The 20,894-nt window shown below is 52.1% G+C and overlaps 1 protein-coding gene and 1 pseudogene across 1 annotated transcript in view; one reads left to right on the forward strand and one right to left on the reverse strand.

Moving 5' to 3' along the window:
- Positions 1 to 20,894, forward strand: part of RTN4RL1 (reticulon 4 receptor like 1) — a 67,450-nt gene that overhangs the window by 39,729 nt on the left and 6,827 nt on the right. The window lies entirely within an intron of this gene.
- Positions 5,508 to 6,499, reverse strand: LOC117014009 (40S ribosomal protein S10-like; annotated as a pseudogene).

Below are 20,894 nucleotides of genomic sequence, written 5' to 3' on the forward strand. Positions count from 1 at the left end.
TGGTGTGGGCCTGGGGGCAGGGAAGCCAGCGTGGAGCCTTTCTGTCCATCTGTCAGACCCACCATGCTTCCATCTACTCACTGGATCAGAAAGCCTTGCTGAGCACTGACTCAGTCATGCCCTCTGCAAAATACTGAGGGTCCAGAGACCATGCACAGGAAGGAAAGATGGAAGGAAGGAAGGAAGGAAGAAAGAAAGAAAGGAAGGAAGAAAGGAAGGAAGGAAGGAAGGACCTGCAGAGAGGGACCTTGTGCCTTCTGCTCTCCTGTCCTTGTGAGGGTCTCTTCCAACATGAAATTAGGCTGGCCTGAGACTTGATTTAGCCAGTGGGATGCAGTGGAAGTGAGGCTATTCCAGTGCCAAGTCTGGAGAGGGCCAGCAGGCTCCCTTTTGTGGTTTTGGGAGAACTGAGACACCATGTAAAAAGTCTGGCTACACTGCTAGAGAGATCACGTGCAGAAACCTCATGGAGAGGGACAGACGCCCAGGTCTTCCAGAATCTTATTTCAGTTGACCCAGCGCCTGCCACCATCTGACTGCAACCACATGAGGAACCCTAAGCGAGAAGAACAGAAGAACCGTCCCACGGAGCCCAGTCAGCCCAACAAGTCATGAGGTCAGGAAATGGTTTTGTTTCGAGTCCTCAAGTTTAGAATGGTTGGTTACCCATGTCGAAATAAATGGACACTAACCAAATGAGAACAGGTAAAGGCTACTTATTCGGAACTTACTATTCAAGGGAGTCAGCTACATGTTGGCAAAGGCTCAAAGGCAGGAGGAGGAGTGGCGAGTTTTACAGTAGAAGGAAAGGAAGGCTTCAGGTCTGCCCTGATTGGAGGTTGTTGGCAGTAGGGAGATGGAGGCGGGCCAACTAGAATGGAGGGGACGTCCTCTGTGATTGGTTAGGGGACCATATTTGGTTTTCTTTGTTTGGTCCAAAGTCGAAGTGAGGACAGAAATTAGGGAAGCTAATCAAGTCCTGGCCATTTAGCGCTGATTGTCACAGGGGTTACTGTTTGGCTTCCTGGATTTTTTGCTAGAGATGTGGTCTGATTTCCTACAGGTTTACTTCCTACAAGAAGCAGGCTGGCTTCTTGGGCTGGTTACTGTAGATAATGGGATGGTTTCCTGGGCTGGTTACTGCAAACTGGGGGTCAGAGTTCTTTTTTTTTCTATGTGGTCTGGCATTGCCTGTTGTATATTTAGACTCTTACATAACAATGGATACCTGCATGCAGACTGACAATTATGAGGCCACATTGAAGGAACATGAAGGTCCAAAGTGGGGAGGATCCCATCCAGCCTGTGCCAGTTTGAAGACAGGTGGGAATTAGCAGGCAGGTGACGTTAAGGAGGGGCATCCCGGGCAGAGGGCTTAGCAGGATCTGAGGCCTGGAGAGGGAAGAGAACAGGGCACGTATGAAAGGCTGCAACAGGCTGACCTGGCTGGGCTCCTGAGAGGCCGTGCGTGGTGTAGCTTAGGGCCCAGGGCCCTAGACAATCAGACATCCTCCTGAAAGGAGGATCACAGATGTCCGGAGTGATACAATCAGAGCTGAGTTTAAGAAAAACTCCTAGATGGAGAAGATGGAGAGGGACAAGGGTGAGGGCAGGAGATTAGTGAGGAGGCAGCTTTAGCATGGGGCAGTTCCAGAGATGGAAACTACAGGATGTTGTGAGCTGGACTCTCGGGAAGAGGAGAGTGCAGAGTTCAGGTTTGGGCAGACGGGAGAGTTGGTGGTCACCAAGAAGGTGACCCAGGAAGAGGGGAGGCGGTTTGGAGGGGGAGATTTTTATTTTTGGAATGCTCGGTGGGAAGAGTCTGGGAAATCCCAGGAAACAGGCGGGAGTCACTGGAGATTCAGATTTGGAGGTAGGAGAGCGCTAAAAAGAGGATGAGTTTGCATGGGTCCTGGTGGCCCCAAGGACTGTGGATAAAATGAGGTGAGGAAGAGGTGCCCATGACAGGAGCTGAGAGGGAATGTGGAGGAGACCCACACTGGAGTCCACCCAGGAGAGTCGTGTGGAGGAAACCGGGGGAGGAGGAGACTGCAGGGGGTGCTCTGCCCCACGGGACAGTAGAGTGGATAGGGATAGGAAGCTGCTGGATTTGAGCATAAGCAGGGCGTTTGCCAGTGAGAAGTGGGTGGACTTCCAGGTGCCGGGGCTTGAAGAGAAAGGGAGAGAAGGGAGAGGAAGTGCAGGGAGACAGACCTTTCAAGCAGTTTGCCTATGAGGGGAAGAGAGGCGGTAGCTGCGGGGAGATTTTGGTTAGGCAACGTTTGTTTTTCAATGGGAGAGACTTGAACATGTCTACAGGCCTAGAGGGCGCAGTCTATAGCAGAGGTGGAGAACTGAAGACGCCGGGAGGGGGGCACAGCAGACAGGGAGGCAGCTGTCAGAAACCTCTGCCTCGGGCAGAATCAGACTGCAGGTGGAGCTGTGTTGGCCCACACAGTGGTTTTTTTTGGTTGACTTTGCTGCCAACCAGTCGCAGGTAAAAATCCTGATTCCCAGCCTCTGGCAAAACCCAAAGACCTAATAACCTAGGGCCTCTCTTTCAGCAGGGGAGCAGTACCCGGAGCCTGGGGCTGTCCAGATGGGCCTGGCTTCCAGGTTGCTACCTGCCCCATCCTACCTCCCCATTTCACCCTTTGCAGTGTCCTGCTTGGCCCCTGAAGGCACTTAAATGGAAACCTTGGGTTGAGGAGAGGTGAGAGGGTGGGATCAGAGCCAGCCTCAGGCAGAAGGCTGAATGAGCTCGCTGAGAGGTGAGGGGGTTGGTCCTAGAAGCCACGGGTAGGGATTGAAGGAGAAAGGGGCAGGTTTGGACTGGCCGCTGAGCGGAATGGGAGAGGAAGCCGTGAAGATGTAGAATAACGCTGGGGCAGCCGCAGTGCTGGGACCAGCTAAGATGGAGAGCCAGGGACCTGCAGGGGCTCCAGTTCCCACCCCTGGGTGAACAGAACAGGGACTGGAGAGAGTGGAGGGGGCAAAGGAGCCTACTCTGTCTTCCAGGAGCTTCCGCATCCAACTCAGTGTCCCTTGGCTCTGTTAGTGAGTGTGCGCAGTCCCTGAGACTCGGGGCCACACAGATAGGGCCACACAGACACGCTGAGAGGCTCCACCTGGCGCAGCGAAGCAATCAGTCCAGGGGAGCCTTTGTGAAGTTGACACGCTCCTGAGACTCCAGCTCCTGTCCTCTGTGGCAGGCCGTCAGGAAGCACACTTCCCCCCGCCCCCAATCTGTCCTCCCTCTGAAGACTCTTCCATCCGCCCCTCTGTGGCTTGGGTCTAGTTCTATCAGTCACCCAGGGTGGGGCTTGCTCCTGAGAGGAGAGGGGTGTCGCATCCAGGTAACAGCTCTCCAGGCACACCTCAAGATTAAAAACTTTGCATCACACCCTGTGCGGGAACGCTGTCCTCTTGGTCTTCCTGGGAATTGTGTGCGGCTTGGACACGTGTCGCTGTATCAGTAGAGCTGGAATGTAATTAGGCGATGTTGGGGAAAATTCCGCCTATCTCCTGGGAATGCTGGAATAATGAGCCATCACGAGGACCGAGGAAGCTGGTGGGGGCTGCTGACCTGAGCCAAAGGCTCGGATCACTCATTAGCTCTGGAGGAGCTCCTGATTTGTTCCTCCTCCTGGCTGCGCCATTGAGCTGGCCCCATTCTTGGGCAGGAAGTGGAAGCTTTAGCAGAGAGTCTAAAAGGATGCTCTGGGCTTTGAAGCGGGAGCACGAACATGTTGTCCCTTTCTGAAGGTGGTGGGGGAGACAGAAGCTACAGTCCCCTGTGGTGGTGTGTGTCCCTGAGGCCTGGAGTGGGGGCAGAGTGTGGCAGGGGTCTTCACCAGGAGAGCCAACTGGGAGAGATCCAAGGCCAGCTCTGCCCTGTGCACCTTTGAGGGTCAGCTAGACCCACTCAGAAGTGCTCCCAACCCACCCTCCTATTCTGTGGGAAGAGCACTGCGTATCCCTTCAGGGGCTCCTGGCAGGTCTCAGAGAAGAGACAAGAGTGGCCCAAGCCCGGCCTGCCCAGCAGTCCCATGACAGCTCCCTCCTTCTCCATCAAACGCCCAGCCTGTCCCCATGTGGTGCCACCCATGGCTCCCTGTTGCAGGGATGGCATGATTCCCTGGGCAGCCCCCTACTACCCCCACCCCCCTTCCCATTCTCAGGCAGAATCCTCCAATCGGCTTCTGTGGCCCCATTCTGGCCATCCTTTCACCAGCCACTCAGTCCCTTCTCCTAGTGAAACCCTGTCAGTTCTTGGCACCAGAACTCCCTACACTCCTCATAGATGCCTTGCTTCTCTCCCTCTCCCTCCCTCTCCCTCTCTCTCTCTCTCTCTCTCTCTCTCTCTCTCTCTCTCTCTCTCACATCTCTTCCTTCTTCTGTCTTCTTTCATTTCTTTGGTCTCTTCTCTCTTCCTCTCTCCCTTTCCAGGTCTGCGGCATTTCAGGATGGGGATCTGCTACACCAACTTTCCCATCGAGTTCTATGTGCTGTCTACTCAGAGCTGCCTCCTGGGGCTCTCAGGTTCCTGGGCATACCCCCTGCCACTGCCCCTATTCCCCAGGGGCCACAGGGAGCTGTGTGTGGGCCTGCTGCTCCTATGAGAGCTTGGGCCACTGGAAGGCAGCCCCCAGGTCCGTCCTGCCCACAGCTGCGTCCACAGTGCCTGTACTGCACCTGGCACCAGACAGGTGCTCCAGCTGTGCTGTGTTGGAGGAAGGAGTGAATGACAGCGAAGCCCTTCCCCTGCTTCCACTCCAGGCCACACCCCTTCCTAGTGGTATCTTTAGGACCTTTCAGGGCGCATCCTTCTATGTGGGAGTCACTGGTTTTGTAGCTGCGTTCATTTAGGGGAGCCCTTTGAGGGGTGTCAGGACTGGTTTTCTCCAAGCAGCACCACCCTGTGGAGCGCTCTGCTCTGGCCCTCTTCCTGTTCTTCTCCCCCAAAGGCATGGGGCCAAGGAGCTGTCCCCACCTGGAGCCCATGCCCGTCACTCCAGACAGTTCTGTCCAATAGAAATGTGAGCTGCGTGTCCTTTAAACTTTCTAGTGGCCATGTTAAAAAAGTAAAAAAGCAACAGGTGAAATTCATTTTAAAATATTTTAATGTAACCCAATATATTCAAAAATATGATCATTCCATCATGTAATCAGTATAGCAAGCATTCTTTTTTCATACTCAGTCTTTGAAATAGCCACATGTCAAGTCTCCAGAAGACTCCTTGGGTAGCAGTTGCTACACTGGACAGCGCAGCTCTAGACCACACGCTAGGTCCTGAGACCTCAGAATTCTCAGCTCAGAGGGCCCCCCAGCCTGCTTCCAGGGCTGCTTCCCCATTAGGACGCCTAAGGACAATTGTACCCAGAAGCTTGAAGGGTGGGAAGGGCCAAGAACCAGGCTTGCCTCTGAAGAGGGAGCAAATACCCCACAGATTTGTTTTCCTTCTTGGCTCAAAATGCACTCTGATCTGGAGGCAGGGGTCATGGGAGCCAGGGGCACAGCTCAGGGGCACAGCGGGGGGCCCTTGGGGTGGTGGGAGGCTGGGATCCCTCAGAGCAGCCTGGACAGGCCCAGCCGTCTGAGGGGAGAGAGGGCAGGACCAGGTCCACAGACAGGTTAATGGCTCCTGCCTTGCACACAATTGAATTTGCCCTCATGAGCCTCCCAGCTTTGGGGAAGGGCCTCTCCTCCCGGGACTCCCAGAGCCACAGGGCATGGGTCAGTCAAGCCTGATTGGATCAGGAGAAATGAAGGATGCAAGCTCACGGACAGCCCAGTGCCCAGAGGGGCCGGTGGCTCAGTCCAGAAAGATAAGGCCAGGGAGGGTCCCCTAGGTCCATCCTAGCTCTGGCCCCCGCATCCTCAAAACACAGTTGACAGTTGTTTATAATAAACATCATCACCTCCTCCTACTTTGCCATCTCTCTCTCTTTCTCTCTCTGTCTCTTTAAAATTTTATCTTCTGGCCACAAGTTTGTTCAACACAAAAGAATCCCTCCAGCTTTACTGAGGTCGTTGACCACGTCCGCAACCAAATCCGCCTCTGAACTGGAATTCCGTGGCTGACCCAGCCCCGGCCTCGGCTTTCTTCTGGTCGGCACCTGGAGGCAGCGCTGGTCTCTAGGTGTCTCCGTCAGCTTCCCCTCCCGTGAGTCTTGCAGGTCGCTCCCCCTCCAGACCTTTGGGCCTTGGCCTGCCAGCCTCAGGCTGGGTGCAGCGCAAAGTGGCAGGCGTGATTGGGGGGGTGGGGGGGTGCAGGTGGAGGTAGTCACAGAGATACTGGATGCCCCGTTGGTAAGGTGGCAGTAGAAGTGTCCCCAGGCAAACTGTTGCTTCACACAGCCTCGTGATGGAGAGACTGGCACATTCTTGTCTGCCAGCTCGGGGTGTTTAGGCGTGTGCACATCCTCCTGGGCCACCATCACTCCCCCTTACAAGGAGATCATAAATGGCAATCCGGTTCTTCTTGGGTGTCAACATGTGGGTGCGGAATGGCGTGGCTGTGTTTTCAGATATGTGGGGAGGGCTCAGATTCGTAACAGGCCGCTGACCCCAAACCAAAGGGCTGGGGCCTTCGCACCATCATCTCCTACCATTCTTCCCACAAACTAGAGCTCCAGGGCCAAGCAAGGAGGCAGCTGGGAGTGAAGGGGTTCTTCCCTCAAAGGAAAAGCATGCAAGCAGGGCGCACTACCCCTGGCCTCCCCCAGAGGGTCCCCACCATGCAAGGGCTTCATCCTCTGCCCTGTCTTTGGGATGCCCATCTTCACCAACAGCGCCCCACTACCCCCCAAAGTGTGTCCCTCCTTCCCGGGCACCTCTCAGCCTCTCACTGCTCAGAAATGGGCAGCGGGGTGTTGGGGAGACCCCCCCCCCCACACCCTGGGGAAATGTGGCAAGTAAGCAGGTGAGAATCCTATCTCTCTTAAAGGTGGTTGCAGAATGACTCAAAATCAGAAAACTTGGAAACAGTCTGTTTTCCTTTGTGTCTGTGTGGGTGTTCAGCACGTGCTAGGACCAGGCTGGGGAGGAAAGAAACAAACGAAACAGACTCCGTCCTTTCTTTCCTCTCAGTACTTCGCATCTTGTATCAAACCCAATTCCCAGACATATGCTGTGTCTCCCCTCCGAAGGAGTCTGGGGAAACAATTAGGGGACAGATTGCAAACTAGAAGAGAAGACAGCATAGGACTCCAAAGTGGACATGTCCCCTCATGCCTCCAGGCCCTCGGCCATGCCGTTCCTCCCCTCTGCAATCCACCCCCCCCCCCCAATGCCAGAGGAGCTTCTACTCACCTTGGAGGGGCTGCCTTCCCTCTGTGACTCCTCCACTCCCTGGCAGCACTGCTGCTTCCTCCCTTCCTCATCAGCAGCGGAGTCGGCTCCATCACAGCGACAGTGCATTTGCTCATTCGATCTGCAAATAATTGCTGAGCGCCTCCCAGGTGCCTGGCACTGTCCTGAGGCCTGGGGACACTGCAGGGAAGAAGCAGAAAGGGGAAAGACAATAAACATGTAAACAAATAATTAAACAAGTACTCTCGGGGAGTGTTAAGTGCTAAAAGGGAAATAGAGCAGAGTGCTTATGTAATCAAGAGTGACTGGTGCTGGTGGGGGGGGGGGCTCTGCTTTAGCCAGGGAGGTGGTGCTCTGGCTGAGGATTGAATGCTAAGAAGGAGGTGGTCGTGCGAGGGCCTGGGGCGGAGCGGTTCATGCAGGAACCGTCAATGCAAACATATCATATCATTCCATTTGTATGAAATATCCAGAATAGGCAACTCCACAGAGACAGAAAGCAGATGAATGGTTGTCAGGGACTGGGGGGTCCGGGGGGAGGACAGGGAGTGAGTGCTAATGGGTATGGGGTTTTCCTTGGGGATGAGGAAAATGTTCTAGAACTAGATAGTGGTGATGGTTGCAAAACATTGTGAACGTACTAAATGCCACTGAATTGTATGCTTTAAAATGATTAAAATGGTAATTTTATGTTTAGTGTATTTTACCATAAAGCAAAGAACTGCCAAAGTAAGAATGAGCTTGCGGTGGTCCAGGAACGGAAAAGCTCACGGGGCTAGTGACGGGGAGAAGGAGAGAGGATGGCGCTGGAGAGGGTGGGGTCTGGGCCAGAGGATGTTGTGGATCGGTAAGGAGTTTGCATTTTATTCTGGTGCAATGGGAAGCCACTGGCAGGTTTCAAGCAGGAAAAGCTACATGATAACACTTAACTGTTTTTGAAGATCCTTGTGGCTGTGGTGAGGGTCATGGATGGTGATGGGGCTGAAATAAAAGCAGGGAGACCAGATAAGCGGGCCATTGCAGTGGCCCAAGGAAGAGATGATGGCAGCTGGGACAGGGTGTAGGCAGTGGGGATGGAGTGACATGGACAGATTTGAGATCTATTTGGAGGGCAGAACCAATAGGTCTTGATGGATTCAAGGGAAAGAGACTAGAGGAAAGGGAGGAATGTAGAATGCCAAGTTCATTTGCAGAAAAGTCTGAGCAACCAAAAGGATAGAGCTGTTTACTGAGATGGGGAAGCCTGTGTGGCAAACACCTGCAGGACGCATTGAGTTTGAGCTTCTTAGTTAGATGTTCACATGGTAATGTCAGGTGGGCAGTTGTGTGGGCTGGTCCAGAATTCAGGACCAAGACACACATGTGATGTTCCTCCCCATGGAGATGGTAGTTAACACCTGGGCCTGGGTGAGCTGCCCTGGACGTTGGTGTAGCTGTGGAAGAGAGAGGGTCCCAGGGCTGAGCCCTGGGGAATCAAGTGTGTAGACATCAAGCAGAGAGGAAGAGCAGCCAGCAAGGCAGGAGAAAACACAGCAGAGCCCCCTGTCTCAGAAGTGAAGAAACTGTTTCCAGAACGGATGGCCAGCTGTGTCCAGTGCTGCTAAGAGGTGAATAGATGGGGACAAAGGAGCCACTGTCAGAATTTAGCAATATGATTAGAGGTCGTAGTGAGCACCCAGCACATAGTAGGTGCTTATGAAAAGGTCGGCAGACTTGAAATGATTGTGTTCTGTCTGCACTGTTGTGGCATAGACTGCCCAGGGCATGAGGGTTTCAGCTAGAAATTGGGTATCAAGGGGAAGTGGCCAAGGGGCTTGGGCCACCAAAGAGCCTTTGTCGGGAGGAGGCTGGGGGAGTCTGGGGAGCCCAAAGGAGCCCAGGATTCCAGTTTGCCCCCCGGCACATTTTGAGAGGGCCTTCCCTCCACTTTCTTTTCCCTTTTTCCTCTCAGGAGGTGATTCATATTTCAATATATTCCAGCTGAAAAAAAGGATCAGATTTTGAGCAGGTGGTAAGTCAGTACATGGAAATTTGATATATTTTGACTAATGCAGTTTGAAATTTGGAAACTGCAGACAATTTTATTCAAGATCCATTTTTATACCAACTCATTATTGGGGGGAAAAGGCAAGATTTCAGGTTTCTGGGGGAGGACGTGTGAACCCAGGCCTGTCACCACCGAGCCCCGCTAAAGCTTGACCTCGCCGCTGGCCTGCGTGCTGCCAGCCCTGCCTCAGCTGCCAAGTATTCCTGCCGGAAAGGCTTTCTTTAGCAACCTCTTTCAAGTATCCCCCTGGGGTTGCTAGTCCAATTTAATGTGACCTTCAGCCCCACCTCTGTCACACCAACTCCAGCAAATCCCTGGGGCTGGCACTTAAGACAAGTTTTGTGATACAGACGATGGTATTACACAGAATTTCCACTTCCTTCCCCATCTGCCTTGTCCATTTTCCCAGTCTCATGAGTGTGAAGCACAAGAGGAGGAAATAAATAATGAAGACAGCGAGAGGAATGAAGTTATTGGCAAGGGAGCAAGGACACTGTTCACGGAAGGTGGGGGAGTTGCCTGTTGGGTGCTGGATGGGGAGAGGTTGGGAGAGGGTCTCTGAGGGGGCAGCAGCCTCAAAGGACAGAGAGCTCTCCTCTCGTTGTTCAAACCAGATCCATCTTGGTTTGACTCTTGGCTCCACCATCTCGGGCAAATCACCACACTCTGTTGAGCCTTATTTTTCTCACCAGCAAAATGGGGATGTGAATACCTTTGCAATAATTTTTTGGGGGGAACAGTCCATGAATGTATGTGGATGATCCCAGATGGGTAGGTCTGGAACACAGCAGAGCGTCAACACACGTCGATCTCCTTCGCTTCTCCATCCCGGAGCTGTCCTCTTCATACCAGGCACGTGGCTCTTGTCTCTCTGTGCAGCTCACAGTCTAGTTGGGAAGACAAACAGGAAAAAGGTCAAGTCTCTCACAGTCCCCACGGTTGGTGATTTTCTGGGTGTTGAACTTAAGACTTTATGGGCTAAACTTTTTTAGAAGGTGACTTGTCATTGTGCATCAAGAGGAGTTTGACTTGGGGCAGCCAGTTAGCTCAGTTGGTTAGAGCGCGGGTGCTCTTAACAACAAGGTTGCCGGTTCGATTCCCACATGGGCCACTGTGAGCTGCACCCTCCACAACTAGATTGAAACAACTCCTTGAGTTGGAGCTGATGGGTCTTGGAAAAACACGCTTAAAGAAAACAAAAGAGTTTAACTCAATGAATCTCTGATTTAGGGAAAGAGAAATTTGTACAAAGCTTTATGCAGAAATATGTTCATCCCGATATTATTTAACTTTAATTTAACTGACTCTTAAAAGAATGAAAGAATCGATAGATACATTCACAGGGTAGTAAATCAATAGTTCACCTGTCAGTCCCTGAGCTTCCAGTAACTCTCCTGGGAGGCAACTAATATTACCAATTTTGCCATAATAATTTGTTAATAGTAAAAAAATTAGAAACAATCTGAATATTTCACAGATAAATAAATTATGGTCTATTTATAGAGTAGGATACCCTGCATTCTCTAAAAATCATGCCTGTTAACCATACTGTTCTTTTGTTACTTAACTGAGTGTTGCCTCTGGCCTCAGACCCTTAGCATATGCTGTTCCCTCTGCCTGGAATCCCCACCCACCCCAGTGGAGACCTTTTCAATCTTTGAACTCCCAGTTTTCCCACCCCCACTGACCGGAGGAGCCCCACAGTTCTCACAACTACCTGGATCTCTCTCTGTACTCCGTTATGAGGTGCGATTATATGTGGCTGTGGCTATTTGATGAGTGTTTCCCCATCAGACTGCACTTTCCTGGAGTGTGGGGTCACTCTGCCTGCTGGGCTCCCATGGCTGTCTAAGTATAGAGCCTTCAGATGCAGGCACCTGGGGAGCCGCTGAATGAATGAATGCTCTAAGTTAAGCAGAAAACACAAGATACAAAGCTGCATATATGGCATGATCCCAATTTTTATTGTTTTAAATAAATTTTTTATTTAAATTTTATATATCCCTACATAAATGGAGGAAGTATTACAAGCAAGTACAGCATGGCACTGTCAATGGTTGTCAAGGGTAATGGGACTGTAGTGATTTTTCTTCCTTTTTACTTCTATACTTTTTTTTTTTTTACCATTGGCAAGTATTATTTTAAAATTGAAATAAATGATGAAGAGTGACCTTATGGGGGAAAATAGACATTGGGGACCGTACTGGGAATCCCATGCTGAGAGCTATCTGGGCCAAAGCCCCCTGGCTTGGGGCCAGAGGCTGTCATGTGCCGGTGGCTGACCAGAGCGGAAAGTCCAGGGCCCAGACCAGCAGGAAGGAGGAAGCAATTCAAGGCCTGGGACCTGAGATCCTCAACTAGACTCTGCAGGGTTTTGTTTTGTTTTGGTTTTTTTGCATGACTTATTTCGTGTGTTCAATAGCAAATGCATACATCAAAATGTATGTATAAGATATAGAGAGTAAGAAAATGAACATCCCTGAGCCCATTGCTTATTTTAAGACACAGAATATCAGCGATATATTCCCTACAGGGTATCTTAAGTGGCCAGTCAGGAGAGATTCTATAGAGGGGTCAAAAGAGAGGTCTGGGAGGCGAAGCCTGAAAAGCCTGGTAAACTCGTTTATTCTCTTAGGCATGAGGTATCTCCCCCCGGGTCCTCTGGTGGCTAAAACTTATTGCACAACTACATCTACTCGCAATAAGGCCACCTCAGCTAACGAAAGCACCAGGTTTCTTTGCTTTTGGTTAGAATCACATCAGCTAATTCATTCATTCACTCATTCATTCATTCACTCATCGACCAGACATGCATGGATGAGCTCTATGTACCAGGCACCCACTGGACACCTCAGCAGTTGCACATCTCTGGCGGTGGAAACAGGTAATTTTAAGAGAGTGGGGAGTGCTGTGAGAGGAGGGAGCGCTGCAAGAAGGGAACACTGAGGATGGTGGAGGTTCTAATATGGAAGGAAGAATCTGGAGAGGCTTCCTGGAGCGGGTCCTGTCTGAGCTGAGTCATGCAGTTACCATCTAACATACGTTAGACTTCTTTGGTTGTAAGCAAGAGAAATCTAGTCTGGCTAAGCAAAAGAGGAACTCATTGGAAGGTGTGTTAAGACAATTTGAGCTGTATGTAGTTGAAAACCCAACTCAAAATGGGTAAAACAGGAAGAGGATTTATTTTGTCATATACCAAGAAGTTTGCAGATCCCAGGATTGATTGGCTTATTAGCTCAATAAGGTCATTATGGACCCAGGTTCTCTCCATCTTTTTGCTCTGTAGTCCTTGCCAAGCTGGCTTTGGCCTTTAGGTTGGGCTCCTCATGGTCAAAATATGGTACCTCAGCAGACTGTCTTTGTGTCTCATTAGTTAGAGTGGAGTTACATGCTCCTGTCTAAACCAATCACTGACAGTGGAGTGAAGACACATTCCCTGGGCTGGGCAGAAGCCCAGATCCTCTAGAGTATATGGCTGCCTGATAAATGAAGGAAATTTGGATACTGATAGCCAGGAAGAAGGGTATTGAGTGGACCTCTGCAGAAAGAAAATGGGCCCCAAGGGAGAAGCTGAACAGCCCACCACTGGGGAGGGCAGGAAACAGGGTGGTTCTGGGTGGGTGGGTGGGGACTTGGTAGAAACAACTCCTGGGGCTGTATCCTCGGAGTGGCCACACCTGGGTGCAACAGCTCCAGCCCAATCACTCTACTTCAAGTTCAGGTTCACATCCTAGGATAGAGTCTCATTGGCTGAGTCTGGCCACTGATTGATAGCCCTGCCTCCTGAATCACCTGCTGTGGGAACTTGGGGAGCTGCTCCCTCAAGAAGGCAGGACAAGAGGAGTGAGAAGCCCCTGAGCAGAGATGAGTGAGGGAGAGTAGATAGAAACGGGGCGGGGTGGGGGGGTGGGGGAACAGGGCCAGACCGTGATGGGCTTGGACGCCATGCTCAGCTGGAGGGGACCTCACATTAGTAAGGAGTCCTATTTGCAAACAATGGACACCAGCCTTGACTAAACAAAAAGCAGATTTATTTAAAGGATATTTGGTAATTCACAGATTTTCCAGAGGGTTGGGGGCTCCCCAGGCAGGAGCAGCGCTCCAAATGAAGACAAAGACACCTCCACGCTTGCACCTCCAATGTTCCCACCACAGCCACTGTCCCTGTTGGTTTTGCCACTGCTGCCATCCTTGAAAGCATAGATCCCGCTGGGTCCCTGCTTATTTGCATCACTAAGTCCTAGTTCTGTGTCAGAGGTAGGTGTGTGGAGTGGTTGAGTCCAGGCTGTGGGTTTTGCCCACGCTGCAAAGGAGGCTTCGAAAGTGAGGGCTTGACCTTTTTAGGTTTGACAGGGAGGGAAAGGCTCACTTACATAAATTGGGAGATCTCCCAAAATACAAGAAGAGGGTTTAGTGGCTAGATTAAAAAAAAAAAAAAGATGGATGTCCACAAAATACAATCCTAAAGTCATCTGGGGAAGACTGTCAGCCCTTGAAAGCCAGAAACTGGGTCTTTTGTCCCCAGAGCCCTCCTGGCATGGTGCCTGGCCCAGAGGAAGGGGTGAAGTAAATATTGGCTGAGCTAATGCCCTGTCAGCATTAGGGGAGTGACATGAGCAGACTTAATTGGAGGGGCCAGGTAAGTCTAACCATCCAACAAGAGGCCAGAGGCGGGAGCAGTGGGCCCTGGAGACTTGTGTTTGTGAACACCTACTTCCTGGTCCCCACAAACCTCTCCTGTGGCTAGGGTAGCTTGATTTCCCAGCACTCGTAATGCCTGCTGCACTCATCTTCTCTCTTCGCAAACTCCCACCCTCTTCCCCACCTTCGCTCATGGAGGAAACAGGAGCTCTCAGGGGCCAGCTCCACCCTCTCTTCTGCACTCCTGCATTCCCTTCTGTTACAGCTCGGGAGGTGTGCCTTCGGGAGCTCTGGATCGCGGTGTCTTTGGCCCTCTCTCTCCTACTGCATCAGGGTTTTTGTTGTTGTTCTTTGTTTTCTTCTCTCTCTCTCTCCTCCTGAATCATGCTCATGAGCGTGCAAACAGACTCGAGTTTCTTCCATCTTTAAAAACGAACAACCTCCCCGGACTCTGTGCCCCCTTCTCAGCCAAACTTCCTGGACGAGTAGCCTTTGGGTACCCACCAGTGCTGCTCCCTGACTCCCCTGGGAGTATTCTTCCCTATCCCATTGAGGACAGGATAGGCCAGGTGACTGACTTTGACCAATGAAACATGAGCAGGAGTGACATGTGTCTCGTGCAACAAAAGCTATAAGAGCCAGTAAATAGCTGGCCATGTCATGTGTTCCCTCTGCCAGGAGACTGGCAGCATTCTGGGTGGAGGATGTGCTCTCCCCCCAGGTCCCTGAGCAGAGCCTCAGCTGTCCTGCCTGTGCAAGAAACCAGCCTTTGTTGTCAGCCATTGGGACTCTGGGGTCACGTACCCATCAGCATACCATAGCCTGTCCCGACGGATAACAGTGCTGTTTCCTTTTCTTCATATCCCATTCACTTTTTTTTTTTTACATTTAAAAAAAATTTATTTTTCAATTGTAGTTGACATACAATATTATATTAGTTTCAGGTGTACAACATAGTGATTAGACATTTATAACTTTATGAAGTGATCACCACGGTAAGTCTAGTACCCATCTGGCACCAAACAGTTATTACAGTATTATTGACTATATTCCCTGCGCTGCACTTTACATCCCTGTGACTGATTTTGTAGCTGGCAATTTGTACTTCTTAATCCTCTTCACCTTTCCCACCCATCCCCCCAGCCCTCCTCCCAGCTGGCAACCATTAGTTTGTTCTCTGTATCTATGAGTTTGTTCCTGTTTGGTTTGTTCATTTATTTTGGTTTTTTAGATTCCACCTATAAGTAAAATCGTATGGTATTTATCTTTCTCTGTCTGACTTACTTCACTTAGCATAACACCTTCTCCCATTCACTCTTCATCCCAATCCGTGACTTCTGCCCCCACCTTTTTACCTGAAACGAACTTTCCAGCATCACCAATTACCTCCATGGTGCCAAATCAATGGGATACTTCTCTGCCCTCATGTAAACTCTCAGCAGCCCTCATCATGGCTGATTCCTCCTTCCTTTTTGAAGCATTCTTGGCTTCTGCACGTCACACTTCCTGGCTTTCCTCTGATCTTCTTGGCCAGTCCTTCTCTTTTACATTCCTTCAGAATTGTTGTGTTGCCAGAGGCCTCAATCCTCTTTCTTCTCTCTCCACTCTCATGGTGACCTCATCCATTCCCACGAATTGAAATACCATCTCTATGCCAATGATTCCCCAGTGTGTGACTCGCCTCTGGGCTCTGGTTTTGTACATTCAGCTGCCACCAAGTAAACATCTCTATAAGGCTCCCCAGAGCACTTGTTGGCCCCTATGCCTGCTTGCCAAGGCTCCTTCCATCTCCCTGTACCCTCATCCTCTCAGAGCCACCCCGTGGACCTTCCATTCCCCCTCCCTCACACTGGTTTACTTGTGTGTCCTGTCAGTTCTATATCCCAGACATTTCTCAATCTGTCCTCTGCCCCACATTTGTCTCCGTGGTCCCTACGCGCTCCAGGTCACCCACATTTCTCACAGATAATAACCACAGCCCTCCCTGCCTCGACCTCTTGCTCCCCCTCAACCCATGCTCCAGTAGCAGTCCCCCAAACCCAATCTTGTCGCTCCTACTTCAGGCTCTTCAGTGGCTTCTTGTCACACCCAGAATTAGATCCAAACTCTTTACTGAGGCTTTTAAGGCCCTAGAAAACCTGCCTCTTGCATGTCTGACTGCATCTCCTGCCCTCGTCCTCTTCCACACCAAGTTCAGCTCTGTCCCAGGGCCTTTGTACCTGCTATTCCCTCTGCCTGGAAAGCTGTTATCTTATCCTTTAGGTTTCAACTCAGGTGTCACTGCTCAGGGTGGCCCTCCATAAGCACACAAACTAACGTCAGTCCCTCCGCCTCAATCTAAACCCCACTGTGTGCCCCTAACACCTATCACCCTTTGTCAGTTTGAGCTTGTCTGGTTTCTTTTGTTTAATCATTCCCCCCGCCCCCCGCCCCCCCAGAATGTAAGTTCCATGAAGGAAGGAGCCGTGTGGCTTACTGTAGCAGCACCAAGCATGGAGCTGTTTCTCACATGAGTGAAGGAGCTGGGAGACAGGTTCAGAACAGGGTGATCGACACCCAGATGTGAGTTCTGAATGCCTTTCAATGACAACAAGAAAGGGCTGGCTATTCCAGGAACTAGGAGCAAGGGCTTCTGGGGGAGACTTCTGGACCTGCTTATCAAAGGTTGGGTTTCAGCTCCTGTTTTGTGTCACCCAATGCGAGGGCCGTCAGGATTTGGTAGCGCCCCCATGCCGCTCCTTCCCCCTCACAGCCCCTCAGGAGCCCCCAGGCAGGCATCTCAATGGACACTTGCCCCTGAAGACAGTCCCACCCCCACAGAGGTCTCCTTGCCCCACTGAACACACCTAAGATACCACTCTGGTTTCAATTGCTGGTGGGTCCACTGTTTGCTATGGTTTGGGAGGAAGGACGAGGTGGGGCCCAGAGCCTTCTCAAAACCCCCTAGGAAGAGCTGGCTCTAGAGGCCCTTGGCTCTCAGTCTTGGAGTCTGGGGTGCCATAACCCAATTTCTGGGGCCCCTAAACCAAAGAGCACATTTGGATAACACGGAACACATTGGATGAACCTCATGGTGGGGGCTTCACAAGGTGAAGATAGAGCCCATATGCCCTGAGCTTTCTGCAGACAGCTGGCAGCTCCAGATGGGGATGGATGGACTGGGAGAAAGGACAATATAGGCGAACCCTGTCCCCATCTGCTGTTCCCTGGGGGCAGCTGAGGCCTGGCAGGGAACTTGAATTTGGGGTTGAGCCCCACCTCAGAGTCTAATCTCTCAGGTCCTTCTGCGAAGCTGCTTCGGTTGGAGCACCAGGGTGAGTGGGGCGAAAGCCAGAGTCCCTGGGGGTTGGGAGAGCTCAAAGGGGGTGGGTAGCAGCTCCCGTTGATAACAGTAACAGAAAAACAAATCATCATTCTTGGGGAGCCCCTCCTTGTAGACCCCTGGGCTAGCAGTTCAGGGGCACAGCCTCACTGCATCCTTCCAATACCCAGTAAGGCAGGTGCCCTGACCCCAATTCCAGACTAAGAAACTGAAGGCTTGGAGGGTCAGTGACCTGCCCGAGGTGGCCCAGCTGAAATGTGCTCCCTCGGGGGCTGTTTGGAAGCCCAGGCTGTCGCAGTACAGAACTGCCCAAGCTAGCCTCTAACCCCACCCCCCCTACACAGGGAACCCCGCAGTGAGGGGGTGGTAGACACGATAGGTGCCCGAGGTTGATCCAACAAGACCCCCTGAGAGCTTGGCAGCCCAATTAACCTGGTGTTCCCAGCTGGGCCTGCTCAGGAGACTGGGCACAGCAAATGAAAGCTAAAACGTTATTCCAATAAGGGGCTGCCCACTTGCCAGCTGAGAGAGAACCTGGTGTGCTGAAGGGACTGGAGTGGGTACATAATTTAGCATGTCAGGAGGAGAGTGGGAGCTAAAGGCAAAGCCAGAGTGAGCACTGAGATAACACAGGGACACCACAGGCAAGGGGTGGACATCTCCTCAGAAGAGGGCCCTGCCCCCTCGGGGATGGAACTCAGGGATACAGCAACATGAAAGGGCCCGGCTGCTAGCCCCCTTGATGGCCTCCAGAGACAGATCTGTGCTTACATATGCACACGTGTGTACTCAGATCCATGCATGCATGTGTGCACATGGCACGCACACACACATAGGTAAACACACAGAGATGCACGTGTGCGCGCACACACAGCCTCCGTCTGGGCCCAGGACTGCATTCAGGCTGCAGGCACTGCGCCTGAGGTGCTGGTGTCTGGAGAACATTTATGCTTCATATGCTTCATTTATGAAGCTTCATATGCTTTATTTATGCCTGCCTGTTTGTCCCCTCCTCCTCCTATGGCCAGAGATTTTTTCTTTTCTTTTGCGGGGTTGGGGGCACAGTCCTGGCCCCCAGCTAAGGTGACTAACTTGTCCTAGTTTGTTTGGGACTTCCAGTTTCGACACAAAGCCTGCGTCTTGGGAATGCCCTGAGTCCCAGGCAAACTTTCGCTGGTCACCCATCCCCCATTCCAACTTCAGGGAGGCCTGGTGCACATCGTCCCTCACTGTCTGTCACCTCTGTGATGGCCCAGGGGACCTCTGGAGGGAGCCATCCTGAATCTGCTCTGACCCTGGAGGCCTCAGTACTAATAAGAACCACTATGTTTATGGAGCACCTACTATGAGCCAGGCCCAAGGGTTTTCTTCTTGAGTACCTACTGTGTGCCAGGCACTATTCTAGGCCCTGGATGTACAGCAGGAAACACACCAGAAAAAAAATCACTGTCCTGGCAGGAGACAGAAAATAAGAGACATAAATAAATGATACCATTTGTTAGAAGAGGCTGAATGTAATGGGGAAAAGCAAACAGAGAAGGAGCCCATTTAAAATTCTGGGGAAGGGGAGGTGGTGAGAGACCAGAATGGTGAGGTGAGGAGCCCTGCAGATATCCTGGGAAGTGCTCCAGGCAGAGGAAACAACAGCATATTCACGGGGCCAGAGGCCTCTCCTGTGAGAGAACAGCAAGGAGAAGAATGAGGCTAGGAGAGGGAGTGAGGGGGAGAGACGGAGGAGAGGCAGCAGCCTGGGGCAGAGGGCTTCTGGGCCATGATAAGGACTTGGAGGTAAGGCAAGGACTAATTGAGTGTCATGGCAGCCTTAGAGGGGCCACATGCTCTGACTCACGCTTTTGCTGCCGTGTTAGCAGAGATGTTGGGGTAGAGGTGGGAATATGGGGACCCCTCAGGAGGTGATTGTGATAGTCCGCGGGAGAGATGATGGTGGCCCAGACCCAGATCGAGTTGGTGGCAGGGAGAAACAGATGGATTCTATGTAAGTTCTGAGGTTGAGCTGACAGGATTTCTGGCAGATTGGGTATAAGGTGAGAGAGGGAGAGACAGGAGTCATATGACTCGGAGGTTCTTGGCCTGAGCATCCGGAATGAAGGAGCTGCCTTCCCCTGAGATGGAGGAGGCTTGTGGGGGGAGAGCAGCAGCTCAGCTTTGGACAGATTGCCTTTGACAGATGGAGATATGGAGGAAACAGGTAGATATAGGCATCTGCAGACCGAGAAGGCCAGGCTGCAACTTTAAAGGATTATACCCATTTTACAGGTGAGGAAAAATGAGGCTCACATAAGCAAGGGACATGGGACGGACCCAGGCCTCTCTGGCTTCTAAGCCTGTGCTCATCCCACTGCCCTGTGCTGTGGGACAGGGAAACACTGGCTGCCCTGCCCAACCCCCCATGTCCAGCAGTGGGTGCCAAGGAGGGAAGTCCAGCTCTGCCTTGGCTGGCTTCCTTGTCTCCAGGGCTGGGCCAGGCTGAGGAGGTGGGGATGCCCACTAGGAAGTGGCCTGTACTTGGGTGCGGCTCAGAGGGACAGTGCCAAGTGGCCTGAGGCGCCAGTAGCTCTTGGAGCACGGGCGGCCTGGCCTGAGGCCATTATCTGACCAGCAGAGCCATGCGGTTAGCATCGATTGGATTAGAGAGCATCTGGCAAGGCTGGGGCGAAGGGGAACTCTGCCCTGTCCAGGGGGAGGGTGGGCTGCAGAGCCAGAAGAATTGACCACACAGCTGACCAGTCTCTGAGCCCTAGGGAGCTCCGTGGACCGGCCCAGGCACCCATGGGGATGCCAATCCATCGGGGCTGCCCCTGTGCAGGTGTAGGGAGGAGGACCCCCCTTTGGGGCCACCTGGTGTCAGACTCAGGTTAGGAGGAGGCCTGAGACGTTGGGGCGAGGGAGGGCTGACCAGCCATCAGATGAGGCTGCCCTGCCTGCTCCATGCTGCGTGGAGGTCCTGGATTCAGAGTCAGTTGGGTGAGGCCTGCTCCACTGTCTGGCTCACCAGCTGTGTGGCCTTGGCCAGCCACTTCCTTCTGTGTGCCTCGTGTCCTTTCCTATGAAATGACACAGCACCCACGGAGGTGTTATAAGGATTCCATGGAAAGAACCTGGCACAGGCTGAGGGCTGGGTTCTCCTTGCTTAGTTCCCTTCCTGCTGCCAGGGGTGGGGAAGATGTAGGGCCTCTGCCACATTGGTCATCTAGCCGGGGACTGGGGCAGGGCCCTTGTCAGTGCTGGTCCCAGTGGGGAGCTCTCTGGCCTCCCCAGTCCTGGGATCCCCCCCTCCAACTGAGAATGGTATTACAGCCTCTTTAGGAGCTCTGGCCACTTAGGGGCTGAGAGGGAGGGCTGCGGTAAGATGGGGGCCTGCCACCTGCTTCCCTACCCCAGTGGCTTTGCACGTACCATTCCCTCTGCCTCGAATGCCCTTCCCACCCATGCTGCCAGGTCCAGCCCCCACGGGACTATTCATAAACACATCAAATGAATGGGCTGCTGAGTGGACTGGATTACATGCCTGCCCATGCTCAGGGCACTCACCCCTGCCCCCTCAGGTC

Source organism: Rhinolophus ferrumequinum, chromosome 21, assembly GCF_004115265.2.
Source record: "Rhinolophus ferrumequinum isolate MPI-CBG mRhiFer1 chromosome 21, mRhiFer1_v1.p, whole genome shotgun sequence".
Taxonomy (NCBI): Eukaryota; Metazoa; Chordata; class Mammalia; order Chiroptera; family Rhinolophidae; genus Rhinolophus; species Rhinolophus ferrumequinum.